Here is a 15,568-nt window from a genome sequence, read left to right on the forward strand (position 1 = left end):
GCCCAACATACATAGTAAAGTACCAGAAAAGAAGAAGAAAGTGAAATGAAACTTCGCTGGTAGACAGGTTATGTAATGTTATTGTAGCGATTACCACTTCGAATCAGATATAGAACTAGCTTGGCAATATGAGTCTACTCATCTACATGACATTGCACACCGTCTGACCTGAATGCATTCACTGAGCTGGGTGGGAAGGATGTCATGAAGCCGTTGTATTCTCTTCTGTAACTGGTTCGTTGTATTGTGGATACTGGCACTAGAACGACAATTACGTCCGACTGGTCCCACACAAATTCTATTGGGGACAAACCTGAGAATCTTGCTAGCCATGGAAGTACCTCAGCATCACGCAGACAGCCCACATGGACACGTGTCACGTCTGTAAGAGCATTATCCTGCTGAAACACAGCACCACTTTACTGTCGCAAGAGAGGTAACACATGAGGACGCATGATATTCCTAACCTAGCGTTAAGCCTTCAGATTTCCCTCAATTACTGCCAACCGTGATCTCATGTCATATCCGTTGGCTCCCCACATTATAACGCCATGAATAACACTGCTGCTAACTTCTTTAACCTTTGATGATCATCTGGTGAACTATAGAACTGCGGTTCATCGTTGAACACAATGCGACACCATTCATCAGTAGGTCATGCTTTTCAGTTATGGAGCGTGTAACCTCCCCCTCACTTATCGACCTCAATGACAGTGACAAATTAAACCGCGTGTACCTAATGGAAATTTGGGAAAAGCAATCGTCACCTAAGTTAATCTGTCGGTAAAGAGGGACGAAAGGGTTACATCAAAATGAAAGGAAATTTGCAAATGAAACTGGTGGAAATTACTTTTGAAAAGGGGTAAAGTTAATAAAGAAAGTAAATGTGCGGTCTTGACGTTAACAATTAACTTGCGTTAATTAGATATTTGAGATTTGGCGAAAATTTCGGTCGCCCGTCCCATGGACAACTACTATAATAACTGAAAAGGAAAGCTTATTGCACATATAATTAGCACTAAAAGCGTGGCAACTGAAGATTGACATGTGTTGTGTGAAAACTGAATGTTTGCCAGAAGTAATAAACAATTACAATATATAAAGACACAAAAATGTCATATCTTCAGGTAAAAAATTAAGGAAAAAATTTATAGTACAATAGATGGAAATAGGATGATATGCATTTCCAAGCGCAGTCATTTGTATTGTGGTGTTCACAGCATGGGCTGGTAATTCCCTGGTCCAGGGACCCCATTACTTGTTCTCGGATGGCAGGCGCACGCTTGAAGGAGTTACTGTGTGACTGGTGCACAATACGACGGTAAGAAGAAATAAAAGCTTTTAAAATGTGGTAGTATAGAAGAATGCTCAAGGGTAGATGGGGAGATCGAATAAAGAATGGCCACGCAGAGTCGCCGCGAGGTTTGAGGCTTTATGTCACGGACTGCGCGGCCACTCCCGTCGGAGGTTCGAGTCCTCTCTCGGGCATGGGTGTCTGCTGTTCTTAGCGTAAGTTAGTTTAAGTAGTGTGTAAGTCTGTGGACCGATGACTTAAGCAGTTTGGTCCCTTAGGAATTCACACACATCTGAACATTTGTATAAAGTATGAGAGAGTACTAAATCGAATCAGGGAAAAGTTTATAGCACAACTTTACTAAAAGAACGGACGGTTGATAGGTCACATACTAAGGCATCAAAGAATTGTTAATTTGGTAATGGGAGCAACTTTGGCGGGGAAAGGAGCAGGAGAAAGCAGAGAGAGAGGAATCTGTATGTTTATTTTGGTAGAAACAATTATTTTCATCAGCAGACTATTTGCTTGTAGTACTAAGTTCCCCTCTGAATCGGAGTGTGCGCTGATATGAAACTTTCTGGAGTATTAAAACTGTGTGCCTGACCTAGACTCGCATCTGGGATCTTTGCCTTTCGCGGGTAAGTTCTCTACCAAGTGAGCCACCTAAGCACGGCTTCTCACAGCTTTACTTCCGCCAGTACCTCATCTCCTACCTTCCAGACTACACAGACTTTATCCTGCGAAACTCGCAGGACAGAGTATGAGTCCTCCAGTTCCGCTCCAGCCGTCGTAGCGGTCGGTCACGCATGTTTACTTGTGTGCACTGCAACCAGTGTTTACAAGTTACTCTCTATTGGTGCCATTTCGCGTAGCGTCTGTTGCACACCTGCCTTACCCGGAAAGTGGGGATGCACAAAGGACAACGAGCAGGCAACAACTCTCGAAATCCAGAGGTGGGTAACCAACTACATGAAAGCAACACGAGATCAAGTAGACAGTACGAAAATTAATGTCTAATGAATCTATCTGCTATTTCAAAATTTTCTCCAACTTAGAGTACTTTATTGAGTATTACCGGCTATCACGCTGTATTACATACATGGGGAAACTACCAGCACGGTTCGTCTGTAATGAAACAGATCATGTTGAACAAGATTGTCCACGACGAACCTTTTGTCTTAAACTCAACTTAACTAAAAGTAAATCTTTATTCTGCGACGCCGTAGCAAAAATAAGCAGTGAACCGGTAGCAAACAGTGCCACACCAGCTGAAAGTAATTCAGTTGTTGTTAATGGTCCTGAGACTGTAAACAGAAAGCATGAACACAATAGCAATCTTCCCAATGTTTCAGTCGAGCGTGTATCTCCGTCCTTAGGCGAAAGTGGAAAGAGGACGACGGTTCAGGAAAGGGGAATATTGACCCATTACCTGACAGTCGCACCCATGCCAGTAGTGTAGCGTAAAATGATAGAAGAGTTGATACTAGCAGCATCGAGGCAACAAATGATAAACAATGCGACCCCCAAAGAGACTCTGCAGTCACGGGATCGGACAGTTTATAACAACCAACTCAGAAATTTCCATGCTGGAGGATGTTCGTGGTGACGTGATGGACGCTGCTCCGGACTCATGCCTTGAAACCAAATCGATGATACATTCAGTGGAAACATACGCGGATTCACCATCAGAAACAACAGAACAATCAAGCAAGCGGCACATATGTGTCTGCTGGTACAAAAAAAGGTCAGTCAAATTTTGACTGAGAAAATTTCAGTTAACAATAACGAAGGGGCGACCGGGTGTAAACAAAGAGTCCACAACAACTTCTTTTAGCGGCGCAGGTGAAGGTGAGATTGAAGATATAACAACGTCTGACTCAGAAACGATCCCCCATGCCGAACATCAATTTCTGTGGACAATCGTCAGGGAGGAAAGAAAGTACATAAGCTGCGGATTGTGAGGTCAAGTGGAACCTAGCAGAAATCTAGGGTAAGAGAGGCGAAGCCTAATCTCAATCTCAATCCAAAATCCAGACCAATTACAAGTTCAGGAACTGAGAAAATTTAATTGGCAACCACTTTTTAATTACTTCGTTTAATTCAGGCCTATTCTATTGTAGGTCAGTTAAGATCCTTTTATCTCTTTCTTCTTGTTCATTTGCGCACAAGGCTTTTAGCGTGGCTTGTTTTGTATCTCGCTCAGCCTCTAGAGCTTTAAGCAGCTCCCTATTTTACTTGGTAAGAGCAGCAAAATTTTCATCTTGTTTAAGTTCACGTTCGGCTTCGAGAACCCCAAATCTCATATTTTTCTCCCGGTCCCTCTGCTCCAATTTCATCATAAACTCGGGAAACAGGTTCCGGGATATAGTCCAGACACTTGCAGTTCCTACGGTTTCGGATTTTTTTCTATGTATATCCAGATAAAACCGAGGAGACGCGATCACACGCATCAACCTCGATCTAATGTGTCGTAGATTTTTCTACGTCGGCTTGACCTCCCTCAGCCTACCCTACTTGATTTTTTTATCTAGTTCATTTAAATTATCGCGATACCCATGCTCTACAAAAACCGCATACTCCATTTTTCCTTTGCGTCTTTGAAACATAGATACTAGAAAAATCCCAGTTCAAACGCACTCCTGATCTGTTACACACACACACACACAAAAAAACAATCACACGACGAAAGGATGTTGCAACCACTAACTACAAAAGTTGTGCAGATCTTGTTTCGGTTTTTTAGCGAAAACTGAACAAAATTAGTTAAAGAAGTAATCGAGAAAACATGTTTTTAAAGCTTCGCACTTAGAAACATAACGAAATGTTGAGCGCGAAATATCAATGTTTACAGGGCAAGAACCCAAGAATACAAGCGACCTTACCTTATCATCAGCAGCACGCATCAGACCAGGTTGTCAACAATTTTGAGCCTGATGAGACGATGATAAGAGGGTTGTTCAGTTACAATTGTCCATAAATACAGAACATGAAACAGGAAACACAATTCGCATTAGTTACACAGGTTAAATCAGTCGCCAATCGGTATCACGATTTTCACAATAATAATGTCACTTTCACTATCAGAATATTTTAAACAATGTCTACGTGATTATTTTCCTTGTTGGTCCCCACGTTGGGCGCCATTTGAAGATGATGTTGGGTTCTTGTGGTCTTGTCTTGACTGCAGATATTTTAATATGTGGTTCTCTTGGGCTGTGGCGTCGTCGTGTGTGCAGATGTCGACGTAAATCGTACGTAGTCTTATCTTGTTGTGGCGGTTTTGCGTATCATCAACATGGACAAATGCAATGAATATCGATGATATGATACTCTATGGTATTCTGCGGTTTGAATTCACCCTGTTATTTAGTAGTTGCATTGATTTGACTTTGTAAATGATACTGACAATATTATACACATGTATAATGCATTATTCAAACTACAACTTCTCCCGGATAATTATTTTGTTCAAATTGCATAAGAATTCCACCTGACGTAGTGTAATAATGTTGACTGTAAGTTGTGTTCATATCACCAAAATTACAGATCGTACATCAGAGCTTTTATAATTTTTGTCTTCGATGGATTTAATTATTCTTAGCAAACTGATCATGAAAAGGAACCACAGAATACCACCCCCACACAACACTGACGTATGCTACCAGAAATATTTTTCTCCGTGAATCGTGCGTAGCTTCATTTTGGCCTCATACATCAGCAATGAAATCTTGTTCAACAATAAATACCATCAGCACTGTTCTTAGAAAATGCAGTCTGATTCGATTATTTTTTTTCTTTTATTAATAGTGTTCAGTACCACCGGTGAACATTTATTTCTTACACTACGGAATATTGTTTGCAGTTGCAAGTAATTTAAATTTGCCGCTGAGATAAAAGTTAAGGTGGAGGCCAACAAAAGATAGAGCATTTCTTTTTCAATCAAGATTTTCCTTAGTTCAATAAATAATTAATCATTTAAACTGATGCCACCAAAAAAATTATTAATACTGTTTTGCAAATTAGTTTAACACAAACCCTTAATGTTTCGATCAGAAGTACAGACGAAGTTACTATATAATCGCAACTAACAATGGCTGCGCTTCTTTGATCTATGATAAAACAAGTAATACAAAATTATAATTTAAAGAGGAAGTAATTTTCAATAATTAATCATAAATAGTTTTAACGCATTTGGTTCTATTTGTTTTTTACCAGCAAATGAACATAAAAGTACAATCATTTTACGTTAAATGTTTTTCATTCAACAGACCTAAAATTGATTAGCGTCTTGCGTCGGCGATGTACACCAGGAGAAGACGACTAAAGGGTACAAAACAAAAGAAAAGAATGACATAGATTAACAAAGAATGTGAGACAAATATTGTCTCTGTTTTACATAATTATAATCTTTTTAAGAAATAATTACATAATTGAATGAATATTATTGAGTCACGTAATTTTCCACACGTTCATATTCCAATATATCATGGATGTTATATTGCTTTATTTGAGTAATACAGCGACGAAGCTTCATTTCAGTTATTATAATCTGGTCACTTTTAAGAACACGGATTAAGAACCAATACCCTGCACCAAGAAGACACAGCTTGTATAAATTTAATGTAAAAAATTTATAGTTACCGCGTGCGACACCAGTGAACTGTTTTTACACACGCTACAGAACGGGTTGCGTCGACGTATTATCTGCGTGCGCTATTGATTCTGATTTTTTATTATGATATTGCTAAGTTTGTTGTCTTTCCTATATTTTCGTTCTTAAGATAGGCCAATAAATATTCATTTACAAGTTATCAAAAGGGTCCAGCTAGATCAAAGATTGTGTCCACCAGAGATTCTGATAGTCTGCTGTATTGAAATTTTATACTAACACTTGAAAGGCGATATCGATACCGTTAACTTCTGCAAATATTCATACTATAATGCAGTTAATTTAACCTTTTACTTTTCACTTTATAATTTCATTTAATGTCAAATATTAGCAAGTCTTCAGTTCTAATCAGTATAGAAACTACCTTTCTTTCTATTTAAATAAATTCAAGTCTCTGAAACTGTATCTTTGGATGAAGAAAATTACGCCAACTTGACGCAGGTTGTGGTATCGATAGCTACGATGCCACAGCGTAGATGCCGTTCTTAGGTTGGCACTACGAGAGCGGAAGATCTTCGCGGACCACAGCGCCCTCTAGCCGACGCTGTGCAGATCTACGAGCGCCGTTTCATTATCGCCCAGTTCATCGTGAGCAGACGGCCGGGACACTTCGCTCCAGCTGTGCTTGGTGTAGAGACTTTGCACCTACGTGCTCATCTGTACAAAGTTATGTATGCCTCTGTAGATATCCATGCACCAGTAAACCACATTTACTTACCTGCTCCTACTCGCTTCCTTCGTTCGGCCAACCTTTAAGATTGCAGGAACAGACCCATGCGCCGCCTCCCAGGCGGGATACAAAAATATTGGCGACGAGGATGCTGTTTTTTTTTCCTCTTTGCTCGGTACTGCTTTATTTTTTGTGATAGAACAGTGTGACTGCGTGTATGAGTGCTTCCACCCTTCGCTATAAGACTTTAAGTTTGTATCAACGATGGCTTCGCCACAGGAACAGGCTTCGCTGTCCGATCTTTTATGGTTTCAGGCTCGGCAAATGATGCAGCTGCTTGCTGCTGTAAATGGACTGGTCACACTACAAACTGCAGCTACTACGGCGCCTCCGACAACTCCGCCTGTACCAATGCCGACGCTCACGGTGCCGCCATTTCGTGCCTTCAATCCGGACACTGAATGCTGGCCAGAACACATCGCCCAGCTCGAGGCACACTTCGTAGCATACAACATACCAGGTACAGAGCGGCTTGCCTTTCTCCTGGTCATTGCGGTTCTTGTACTCGTAAAGTTATTTCCCACCACCCGCCCAGAAACTAAAACTTACGACGAAGTGATTGATGCTTTGAACTCCCACTTCCGTGACTGTAAGTGTGGTAGCTGCACACTACAAATTCTTTCGCCTCCGGCGTGGCCCTACTCGGTCCAATAAATCCTGGTTAGCTGACCTTCAGGGAATAACGTCCGACTATGACTTTAATTGCACCTGTGGACACTCATATGCGAATATCATGATTAGAGACGCTATTGCGCAGAATGTGGCGGACCATCGCATCCGAGAGCAAATTTTAAGCTTTAAGAACCCGTCTTTGCAGGAAGTAGTGGACTTGCTAGACAGACACGATACATATGGTTACTTCCACATTCGACATGACCCTGGGTGTGTGTACTGTTAGCGCGGCACATGTGCCTTCCCGCCCGGCCCTGGCACAGAAAGCCATGCCGCGCTGCTTGCGCGCAAGTAAACAAGTTTCAAGCCAGGCACCCACTAAGAAACTGAAATCATGTCAGAACTGTTTTGGTGCCCACCCATGGGGAGGAACTCTAATTCACAACATGTCTCCCATTCGCTTGACTCGCGTGGGCGTCACCGCAACGGAAACTGCCGTGATCATGATTCACATAATCCTATGGACGTTAATGCCACTTATTCAAAGCCTTTTGCTTCACGTGCTTCTCCAGCTCATCGTGTGAATAAACAAGTTTTGCCAGACACTTCCTCTCGCATTCAGAGTGTTGCGAGGAAACTTTTGTGACTTTGAATATTTGTAAACGTTCTGTTAGCATGCAGCTGAACACTGGTGCATCAGTTTCTTTGAACAGATCAACATATGACTTGCTTGGTTCGCCCCCGCTTCGTCGTTCACATTCCACACTGACTGCATTTATTGGACAGGAAATCTTAGTGCTCAGCCTGTGTAGTTTACAAGCCACGTATGGTGCTATGACACATACAGTGTCTTTGTATGTGCTCCGCTCTAGTGATACTACGAACATTTTTGGTATGGTCGCATTTCAACTGTTTGGCCTCGCAATTCAGGAAAATGTACTTTGCATCAACGCTAGTAACCATGCAGACAGTGTTCCCGCACCATGCGATGATTTTGCTAACTCTTTTTCTGATGGTCTTGGTTGTGCCATAGCCTTTGCAGAGCATCTTGTAGTTAAAAACAATGCCATGCCTATTTTCTGGCGCACATGCCCGGTACCGCATGTACTGCGCGACAACTACCTGCTGAACTGTAACTGTCATCGAAACTGTTTCTGCTTCGTAACGGGCTTCGCCTATAGTGTGTGTGAAAAAACCAAACCGACGTCTCTGTATTTGTGCTGACTTTAAGTCTACAGTAAATCCCCAGACAGTGGTCGCTACGTTTCCCTTACCACGTCCTGTAGAGGAGTCCTGTAGAGGAGTCCTGTAGAGGAGTCCTGTAGAGGAGTCCTGTAGAGGAGTCCTGTAGAGGAGTCCTGTAGAGGAGTCCCGTAGAGGAGTCCCGTAGAGGAGTCCCGTAGAGGAGTCCCGTAGAGGAGTCCCGTAGAGGAGTCCCGTAGAGGAGTCCCGTAGAGGAGTCCCGTAGAGGAGTCCCGTAGAGGAGTCCCGTAGAGGAGTCCCGTAGAGGAGTCCCGTAGAGGAGTCCCGTAGAGGAGTCCCGTAGAGGAGTCCTGTAGAGGAGTCCTGTAGAGGAGTCCTGTAGAGGAGTCCTGTAGAGGAGTCCTGTAGAGGAGTATTAAGAGTATTTAGGACCTATGATTAATGGACAGGGTCTCCACTCCTCATCGTCACATCTCCGTCAGATTAGAGACTTGCCAGCACTCAGGAACTTGAAAGAACTTCAGTCTGGTTTGGGCAAAATTATATATTATGTTCGGTTTATACCAAATGCAGTGCAGATTGCAGCACCTTTGCATCGCCTTCGGCATACGAACGCTCCTTTTGTTTGGTCTTCGGAATGCCACGCTGCTTTCCACAAGTTGAAATTTTGCTGTGTTGAGTGACAGCTGTTTGATTTCTTTCGATCCCTCCAAATCAGTTGTTTTGGCATCTTCTCATGGTATCGGAGTGGCTCGCTCACACGGCATTAATTCTGTCACTCGCTCGATCGCTTTTGCGTCTAAGTTTCTCAATTCTGCCCCGCAAAACTATTCTCAAATCGAGAAAGAAGCTTTAGCTATTATATATGGAGTGACAGTTTCGCGACTTTTTTGTGCGGTTGCAAGTTCTATTTGGTCACCGACTTGTCGTTGTTTCACCTGTTAAAGCCAGTTCCAGCCTGTACAGCACAAAAGTTGGAACGGTGGTCTTTGTTTTTGTCCACCTACAATTACAAAATTTTCTTTCGGCCTATGGCCCAGCATGGCAATGCCGATGCTTTGTCTTGCCTACCTGTCGGTCCTGACGACGAGTTTGATTCTTCCGAATTGTTATGCATGTTTATTGATTAGCAAGATAAGGAATTAGCTGATGGTTTTTCACTGCATTTTCGTCGCATTGCTTCCGCGACAGCCGCCGACGCTTCTTTGCAGATTCTTTTGCAGTATATTTCTACTCTGTGGCCTACATCTGCTATGCAGATTCGTGATCCACTTGTTCGACGTTACTTTGCACAACGTCACAAATTGTCTGTACACCACGGTGTTATCTTGTTACGAACTGACAATGAGTCTCTTGTGGTTATACCTCGTTCGTTGCAGTCGGAAATTCCACGCTTCCTGCACGCTGGTCATTAGGGTATAGTGCGGACGAAGCAATTAGCGCGTCGTCACTGCACATGGGTTGGCATTGATAAACAAATTGAGAATTTGCTTGCTAACTGTAGCTCTTGCGCAGAGCATCAATCTGCCCCCGCCAGCGCTTCTTTGCGTGGCGGACTCCTTACTGCACCTTGGCAGCGGGTTCATATTGATTTTGCGGGTCCTTTCTGGGACACCCGCTAGTTGATAATTAGTGATGCATACAGCAACTTTCCTTTTGTTGTACCTATGTCATCTACTACATCTGCCAGTACTATTCGGGATTTGACGTCTATTTTGTCTATTGAGGGCCTTCCTGAAGATCTTGTCTCTGACAATGGCCCTCAATCCGTGTCCTCAGAGTTTGAAGAGTTCTTAGCTGCTAATGGCATTCGCCATCTGACCTCCACCCCGTTCCACCTCCAGTCGAACACTGCGGCTGAACGTTTTGTGCGTACATTTAAGTCGCAGATGAGCAAGCTGCACGCCACGCACTCCCACGAGCGCGTGCTGTGTTATTTTCCTTGCTTCATATCGCTCCCAGTTGCGCGGCACCCGTTCCCTAGCAGAACTGCTACACGGCCGCGCCCATAGGTTGCTCCTGCAGCTTTTGCACACGCTCCCATTGCATCGCCTCGTTCTGGCACGATTTGGTGTTCTATCGCGTTTTCTCTGGCAGGCAGCGCTGGGAGCAGAGGCGCATCTTCGCAAGCTTGGCCGCGCCTTATTTGTCATTTCTGGTCCCTCCGGCACAGTCAAGAGCCACCGGAGCCAGATCCGTTTGTGTCGTCCTCGGTTTTCAGCCGCTGGTTGTTTTCCGGCAGAGTTGGAGCCTCCGCGGCTTCCGCCGCATCAGGCCACGACCCCACCGATGGCGCCTCCGCCGCGGGCGCTCTGCCTGTCGCCGCCGAGGCCAGTCCGGTCACCTCTCGCCGCCGCCACTGCCTGGGCAGGTTTTCCCACAGGGCTTTTTCCTCGCCCGATCGTGAGCAATTCGGGGACACGGGTGGGCAGCATGCCCCGGAAGTTCTCCTGTCCACCCCCTCAATCGCGCCACCCATGGGTCCCTCCACCCCCACCCCCACCCCCGCCCCTGCCCCTGTCGGAAGCCCTACGCAATGTTGGTGCGCCGTTTCAGAGGGAGCGTAGGTGCCTGTTCTTAGGTTGGCACTACGAGAGCGGAAGATCTTCGCCGACCACAGCGCCCTCTAGCCGACACTGTACAGCTCTACGAGTGCCGCTCCACTCTCGCCCAGTTCATCAAGAGCAGACGGCTAGAACACTTCGCTCAAGCTGCGCTTGGTATAGAGACTCTGCACTACTTACGACAGATCTAAGGCTTCGCACCTATGTGCTCATCTGTACAAAGTTATGTATGCCTCTGTAGATATTCATGCACCAGTAAACCCCTTTTACTTACTTGCAGTACCGACATGTTTTACCTCACCTGCTCTTACTCGCTTCCTCCGTTCGGTCAACCTTAAAGATTTCAGCAGCAGACCCATGCGCTGCCTTCGAGGCGGGACACAAAACACTTTTATAAAATAGTCGACACACTTTTTAAAATTACTTGGTATATTTTCAGTATTTCACTCTACAAAACACGCAATATCAGCAATCGGAACAGCAGCAATCACAGAACAAGAATCGGAACAAGAATCGATATAGTAATCGGAATACTAATTGGAATAGTAATGAGCTAACAATGATTGTTACATGCACACACATGCAAAGACAAATTACAGTACTACAGTTTTGTTCTCTTATAACTTTCTGTTAGTCATTTTACATCATTTGAATTAAAAATTTTAATTAAATATTTCAAATACTGCTAATTAAAAATTATTATAAAGGAAAGAATTTTTTAAATATTTTCCTAACATTGACGGAAATGCTGGAGTGACTACACTGTCACCACCTCTACCTTGTCTCGCCTGTGGCTATGCTAATGTGTACTCAAGAGAAGAGGAATTAAAAATTATGGTGGTGGAAACATGGAAGGCCTGTGTCAGCAATATACCCTACCAGATTAAGTTTGTTGGTGGAACATGCGAAATCCAAACCACAGAGATTGCTTACACAATATGGTTACAACATAAGCGACTGGCAGAAAAGTATAGGGGAATTTTATTTCATGTGTCTCAGAGAATTATGCCAACATAAGAGATTCTATACAAACACTAATAGTTCACAGATAATTTCGGTGCAGAGAAGAAAACTAGAGGGTCTGAAATTGAGGTCGAGATCTAACAATAGTATTCAATAGAAGAACGCGTCACACTACCACTTAATATGAATATCGAAACGGGCAAAATATAAAATATTCGAGAAACTCAAGATACGAAATGAGACAATGCGGCAGAAGACTCATGTCAAAATCGGTGTGCTGCACGTTTCCGTGAGTTGTATGCAGCAGTAGACGCAGACGAGAATCTTAAATTTTTCTAAATGATATCGACGACGTGCTGACAAAAGCAGACAAGTGTCTCAGCAAGAAATGCACAGAGGAGGAAATAAATTAAGTGCTATTGAGAAGACCGAAAGAAGTCGCCAGGAATAGATGGAATACCAGCTGTATTTTACCTCACTTATCGAGATATATTGAAAGAAGAGCTAATTAACGTATTCAGTGAAGCTTGGAATGTTCAACAGCTTCCTACAAGCTTTCAAGACGGGCTCTTCGTATTGGTACCCAAGAAATACTCGCCAACAAACACAGAATTCCTTAAGCCGATAACCTGGAAGAAAGCCGACCACAAAATGCTAGCTCGAGCAGTAACTCAAGATTAAGGGATGTAATGAAAAACATGATAGATTATCAAACGTGTGCCTTCCCTGCATGCAGTGTGACGACACTGAGTGACTAGCGTGACATAATAGCAATCACGGAGATATGTAAAACTAAGGGCTGTATAATATCAACTGATTTTTCAAAAGCTTTCGATCGGGTCCTTGATGGGTTTTTTCACGAAACGCAGTGCTTAAATCTGGTATCAGCAAAAAAGTCTCCCAGTTTGTCAGTGATTTCGTAAGGACCTCAGTCCAAAATCACGGTCAGCAGTTAACTGGGGCACTCGATGCAAAGCGGTCAGTCCATTAGGCTTGCCCGCAACTGCGGTCGAACCTCCCCCAAGGAAACTGGAAACTTGACAGCTCAGTCGCAGGCTCGATCTTCTCAGGAAATAAAATATGTCCAGCGTTTTCAATTGTTCTGAGCATATTTGTATCGGCACGAAACCAAATACCACGTGCAAAGCAATTACTGAACACTTTCTGTGCAACGACAGGAGCTATGATCAACAGTTACAAATCCTAGATCATTAACCCCGAGAAAGGTTTACTGCTCTTAGAATAACAATGGTTACCCACAACAACAAAGATACGAAGTCTAGGGCTGGTGTCAGACCTACAAAGGATGCAGACTACGAACTGGCTATCGATGTTGAACAAAGTTAGGGCCAGCAAACAGCTACATTCCAAGCGAAGTCTTGATATGATTCAGAAAGCAAAACTAGTAAACAATTCACCAAATCTAAAATATATTACATTTTGCCAGTATCAGCGCTAACAGCCAATCAGAGATTGGATATTTTGTATGGCGTGGAAATATCTTCAAGGTACGATAGAGCACACTGACATTACTCTTTGAAGGAGGTGTGATTGGATTAACCGATATTGATGCAAAATGCAAAGTATTACTAGTACACAATTTCCTTAAAAGATCAAAATTCAGCTCTGTCAGCCTGACAAGCGTACTCGTAAATGAGTGCAGCCACAAAGCCAAGTAGCGCCCCTCAATTTTTACAAAATACATTCAAAGCTCATCGCTCTCAGAACCACTATAGCCGAGAACAGCTAAGTAACCCAGGAAGGCAAAATGTGCAACGCAAAGAAGTGGTAGCACTATATTAAGAAACATTTAGATCCTAACAGAAGAGGAGCTAAATTCCCTCATGTCAGATGGGCTGTGGTGTGGAAGAATGTTCATAATAAACAGCTTACTTCAGACGTTAGATATGATAGTAAAAAGTCGTCAATGAAACGATTTCAGTGGGCACAAAGTAATACTCTATACATCTTGCGCAAGCACCGAATTTTGTGTCACAAGTGCAATGAAGAGGATATACTTGTACACCGGTTCACATCTTATCACGCATGCGGAATCAGGGTTGGACTGAACAATAACCTGCATCACCACTGCGGACGGCTTCGCAATAATAGTTAAATAACCAGACCGGAAAAATAATGCGGTAATCTGGCCATCAGGCCAACTCGTATACTAGTGATAACAGCAGAAACACCCAGTTTAACACAACTGAAGTTTAAACTGACATCACATCATGAACTGCAACAAACGAAACTATCCAAATAACTTTGCAAGCTAAGCAAGTGCTTGATATCCCTGCATCTGCAGATACTACGACCGGCACAAAGATTTCTGAGCCCTCTCCTTTTACTTTGTAGTTAATTTTAAACTTTTACTGATTATGTTACTTGTATTTTAAATTTTCCTTATGATTCGAAAGTTAGATACAATTAGTGAAACGAAAATGTTCTAAAATGAAGAAGTAATTTATTTTATTTCTCTAATTTTCCTGAAAATCAAACAACAGCTTCGGTTTCTATAGATGATAAGCGATCTGACTTCGACAAAATATCAGAATTCTTTGCGTTCCTAAAGAAGCATCATTTAATTTTCATAAGGAAGGGAGACGTAACGGATTTCAGACAGAAACATTGCTTTGGATCCAAAGGATGAAGGAATGTACGACAATCAAAAGGACTTCACTTTGTCATTATTTTTCCTTGTCAGTTACACGGTATGAAAAATTTTCTTTGTCATTTAATTCACAATTAAGAAGAAATTTAATTTAAATAAATAACAAACTGAAGAGGCTGCCACATGAAATGAAATAGTAATGACAGTTATTTTCTTCCATTTTGCAGGAGGATTATTATGTTTTGATAAGCAAGAAAACAAGCTCAGAGGTCAGGGCGAGGGAAGAAAGGTAGATCAGTTGATAGAGCACTTGGAAAAGATCCTGGGTTTTGATGACGTCTGGACTTTGAAGGAAGTCATTCTGCTAGACGTATTAAAATATGATTTATTACGACAACAATTTCAGTGCATAACAATTGCCAAGCACCATGTGAGCACACGCGAAAAAGTTGGTATAATAGCGGCACGTAGCTAACATGGTAGTAACAATAATGTCCAGTATAAACAATAAAGTCGAAATCTGGGAGAGCTGACGTAGTGGACTGATGACAATGGTGGAAAAGAGATGCAAATACACAAAGAGAGTGAGCTTCAGAGCGCAACGACACATGTACACAAATTCAATGTCTTGTGTTTGTGGAACGTCGACGTGGAACGGTCATAAGTGACAGAAGTACATGATGAATAAAAACTGAATCAGAAAATAAAACTGAAAATGTAAATTAGAAGTGGGTGATATGTAAATACATAAGTAGAGATGCATAGCATCACAACCGATAAGTGAGATGGTGCAATGAAAGTGACTTACCTGACCACATAAAACATATTAAAACACGGGTATAACATAGTCTTGAATCCTAAATGTAAATATTAAGATACTCATAGGGTACATATAGTATACATAAAAATGTGACAAGCGAAG

Source organism: Schistocerca gregaria, chromosome 3, assembly GCF_023897955.1.
Source record: "Schistocerca gregaria isolate iqSchGreg1 chromosome 3, iqSchGreg1.2, whole genome shotgun sequence".
Classification (NCBI taxonomy): Eukaryota; Metazoa; Arthropoda; class Insecta; order Orthoptera; family Acrididae; genus Schistocerca; species Schistocerca gregaria.